Below are 4687 nucleotides of genomic sequence, written 5' to 3'. Positions count from 1 at the left end.
TAATATCCGTGGCTCCGTAGACAGTCCTTGCTCCTCCAGCGCCTTCGCAACTAGAGCCTTCACTTGGAGCTCAAGACTAGTTTCCCAGTCTTGGCCATGTTTCTTGTACATGTGCCTATCCTCTTCGAATCCTTGCTTCCAGGTCGTCCTTTTCCCTAGCCCCCTGGTGCGGCCTGTGTGCTCCTTGTTTCCCAAGCTAAGGCTAAGCTCGTCCCTCTCTCTAGAAGGATTGAAGGAGCCCTTCTCCTTGTCTTCAGCATATTTTAGTATCCTTGATACCGCCTCTTGGGTCTTCGGCTTATCAAACTTAAGATTACTGCTGGATGATTCTGTACTCCTCGCATATATCCAGTTCCTTGAGTGTACCTTTAGATTCATCACATCGATATTCCCAGCAGCTGCGGCCTCTTTGTCCATCTTCCTAAACTGCTCTTCCTTGGCATAGTGCCACCGGGGCCTAGATGATGGTGGTGTTTGTTCCTCTTCGCCAACTCGGTGTTACGGGCACTAAGCTCCAATGCCTCCGGTGAAGTCTTCTGAGCCACGAGCTCCTCCCATTGACTAGGAGTTATTTTGCCAAACTCTTTGAAGGGAGTTAACCCCTTTTGGATATACTTCGTGTTGAGCTCCGACCTCCAACGTCGGAATACCTCTCCCATCATCCTGAAAGCATTTTTTTACCAGTTCATGCTTACCCTCCGGAAATCTAAAATTGACCCTCAGGTGCCTATCCCATAGTTCATTCTTTTTGTTCTTTGGTACCTCTTTCCAGTTAGGGATTGCTGGGTTCAATTTATCTCTTACTAGGGCCCTGATCGCATTACGAAATCGTCCTCTTAATTCCTTTGGCTCAAGGACCTCCCCTGCTGGCCTAACCTCTGTTATCACATAGCATGCCTTATCTGGATATAGATTTCCTTTTCTATCCCCTCGTTTCCTCTTAGGCTTGGTAGTCATGATTATGTCTTCAGGTTGTGGAGCAGAGGCATCGTGATCCGTCTCTGTGGCTGTTGCCTCTGCTCTCCTTTCCTCTACTCCGTCTTGTCCAGTGAGATGTCGCGGACATCGACGTCGTCTTTTCCGAGTTTCAGGAGGGACCTGTATATACGATAGGTCAAAGTGTTAGCAGAGGTAACACAGCCAAAGCTTTAGCAAAATTTACAAGCTAAGGCTTTTTCCCTACCTCCTCGTTCGGGTCAAAGTCCTTGTCCAAATCTTCCTCCGTTGGCCTCCTTCTGGCTTCACGTGGGAAAGGATCCTCGGGACTTACATATCCCTCTTCTGAGTCATCATCAGCATCATCCTCTTCTTCTTTGCCTTCAGCAGCCTCTCCTTCGGGGCCTTCCTCCTCGTCACACTGCTCCTGAGTAAGCATCACTTCTAGATCATTTTGTACCTCCTTATTGAACTGTTCCTGAGTAAGCTGGTCCTCTAGTGCTTGCTCCTCAAGGGTTGGCTGCTCATCATGCTCGGGGCATCGGGCTACACTGTCTGGTGTCTGTGACATTATTTCGCGCTTTGTTCTAATAGATGCAAGAAAGTGTGCTTTAGGTACGCGAGAAGGTATAATAAATCAAAAAGGTCTATAAACCAAAGTAGTCCTATAAAACAACAATATAAAAAAATGAGAAGTAGTAGTGGTAGAGGCCTCAGAAACATGTCAAACATCATCTGATCTTGAACTTGGAGCATCAAGGCATCATAACAGAGAAGAGAGGAGAAGGTAATGTAGGGGCGGCTGCTAATGATGCCAAGTTCCTCACAAGTTCTTAATCATCAGCTCATATTCCATATAATGTATGGACTTGGACGATTTCATCATCGGCAAAACAAAGGAGAGGAGAGGAGAGGAGAGGGGAGATTTGGCAAAAAAAAAGCAGGTGCTACTTCCAAAACATAGAGGATAGGAAAGGTGGCAACAAATAGAGGAGAGGGGAGATTTGGAAAAAAAAAGCAGGTGCTGCTTCCCAGAAAAAGCAACATGACAATGTAAGAACATCATATGCTTAATATCTTCCGAACCTGATAAGCAGATCGGACAATCAGAAGTAGTAGACAGTAGTAGTAGGGAAGTAGTAGAAGTAGCAAAAAAAGCAACAGCTGCTTAGGAGAGGAGAGGAGTATAGTGGAGTAGAGGAGAGTAGTAGTAGAAGAGGAGTACAGAGAAGGCAGCAAGTACAGAGAAGATTAGTAGCCACCGGCCACAATAATATAAACAAACAAGTGCAAGGCTGCAAGCATACAAATGACAATGTAAGAAGAATAATATAAATGCAAGGATTATTTCTACTCAGCAGATATTTATTCCCAAAAAAATGAAACTGGATGAATCGAAGTCCCACTAATTAAACAAACAAGTGCAAGGCTGCAAGCATACAATGAAAGAACAGCTAGGATTAATGAGCTAATGAGCTGTTGCAAATGGCACGAAACGAGTACCAACAGTTCACAGATGGGAAATAATACTATTAAGAATGTATAGAAACATCATTGCAAAGTGCCTTAGGTCTCAATTAATAACCCAAGTTCTCATCAAAGCTACTAATCAGTCCACAGATACCATTAGGAAATAGTGCTAATTAGACAGGGAGGATGCACTGAGGGGGTGTATTGTGTGCCCCTAATTGGAACCCACAGTAAAACGAGAAGAGGAAATGCCACTCAATACTCAAACGTAGGAAGGTGGTGATCACCGTCAGCTTGCACCAGTAGTATTATCAAGAGAGGCTATGGAAGGTGGGCTAGGAATGTCTTTGTTAGAGAGGGCTTCATCACTACATGATGGACTGCTCACTACGACATTAACAACACAATACAGAATGCATGAATCTATAGCTAGTTGGGCATCAAAGGAGATGTATGATGGATTGCTCCAATCATTCCCATCTGTTGCTTCTCGACTTCTTGTCGATTATCCATTTGTCAAGGTACCTATGTTCTATCCATATATTTCTATAAAGCTAAAAGAATTTACCAAGGTGTAGCTTGCCACTTTCAGTCGACAAAAAATCTATGAAGCATGTTTATCCTGTCAAGACTGCACTGTTCGCATTTGGAGCATCAAAACAGGGGAGCTACTATTTGCACAGAGCATGGCAGACACTCTCATCACGGCATTTTGTTGGCCCGAAAGCAGCCATGACTTGTGCAGTTCTTCGCTGTTTGATCTAAACCACAGCTGGGGAGCTTGGTTGGGATCATGTGCTGGGCTATTTTATATGCATGGTACTTGAGTGATCCGATTCTGGACTAGTACTACTACACTACTAACTTGGAGCCGTGGAGGCTAGAGCAAATGGTGGCTGTATTCTGAAAGAACGCGAGACCACTGAACATACTGGGTTTGCTGGAGCTCTGGACTGAATGAAGAACGTCGTCTTTGGAAGTCAGACATTACCTAGGATATGCAGTCTCGATAGGAATTAGGCATGTTACTCTTAGTGATAGATGGATAACAAGATGTTCTCATTGTTATAGTTTTTGCAATTCGCAGCCTGCTTATGTTACTGGCACAATACATCATCCTTTTCGCTTGGGATTTACTTTTCACTTGTTCATCTTATTTCTAGGTTCAGACATTGGTGCTGGTCTACTCGATTTGGTTCAGACATCTTAGTGCTATGTCGATCTAAAAGTGACGTTCTTTCCCTGAAATTTGTGCACTCGGTAATAATCTAAATCTACATAAACTTCTTCTCACTTTGTAGTTTTAACTGGTTCAGATATTGTTATGGTTTGTTGTCAAATGAGAGTTACTGAAAATTTTGCTTGCCTCAACCTTTTGCTCCCACTTCTCAATTAGCTTAAATTTGGTGGTGTCTAATGCATGACTACATGATTCTCAAAGTTTTGAAAGGAAAGCAATATGCTACCGATGTGGCCATTCCTATTGCAGCATATGTGATAATCTGCAGAACTAAGTAATATTGATTTTATTCTTTCTTGTTGACCCTGTATCTTTGTTATGATTAATTCGGAATTTACTATGACATGCTATTCCTGTCTCTGCTATGCTCACTGAATTTTCTCACTCTATTATTAAGGGGAAAGTTGTGCTATGTGGTCTACGGAATGGGAGTATAGCCCCTGTTGATGTACGGCAAAAGCAGCATAATCAGCCTACTGGAGTGGCTTCATCTAGCAATGCTAGGAGGACAGTTCCCATTCTGCCCACTAGGCATGCTTGGAAGAAGAGAAACCAGGTGTGTAATACTAGTAAACAACATCCATTATTACCATACATGTCTGCCACATGGAATCAGTTGATTCGTTTGTTGAAGTGGTTATCTAGGGCACAGGACAGGATAGGTCCAAGATCTATATGCTGACTTCTCTGTTTTATAGGCTTATTGTGTCAGAGGTCATACTCACAGTGCAGGTGGAGCAAGTTTTTGAGCACTATGTTCACATGACATCCTAAATGATTAAAGGGATTGGAAAAATTTAGATATTTCAATTTCAATTCTGTAACAGGTGTTTACTGTAGCCACTGTGAATCACCATCTATTAAACTGGTCAAGTTAGGTTCCTCCTAGTTGACATAGAGCTACAATAAAATGCATGATGGGAAATATATTTATTTATTTTGAATGCATAATTTTGCCATTGTGATGCTATTGTTGTCTCTTGGAAACTTGTCATGCAGGCTGGCATGGATAAATTTTCAAGAGTTATTTCTTTGTTGTTA

The 4687-nt window shown here is 42.6% G+C and overlaps 1 long non-coding RNA gene across 1 annotated transcript; it reads left to right on the top strand.

The window, feature by feature from the left end:
* The first annotated feature begins 3621 nt into the window (after positions 1 to 3621).
* On the top strand, positions 3622 to 4343 carry LOC136482891 (uncharacterized). Its single transcript, XR_010765239.1, has 3 exons — positions 3622 to 3666; positions 3803 to 3920; positions 4044 to 4343. It is a non-coding gene; the product is annotated as an uncharacterized lncRNA (long non-coding RNA).
* Positions 4344 to 4687: the final 344 nt, after the last annotated feature.

This window comes from Miscanthus floridulus, chromosome 9 (genome assembly GCF_019320115.1).
Source record: "Miscanthus floridulus cultivar M001 chromosome 9, ASM1932011v1, whole genome shotgun sequence".
NCBI classification, from domain to species: Eukaryota; Viridiplantae; Streptophyta; class Magnoliopsida; order Poales; family Poaceae; genus Miscanthus; species Miscanthus floridulus.
Note: the sequence above shows the minus strand (reverse complement) of the source record. Positions and strands in the feature narration are given on the sequence as shown.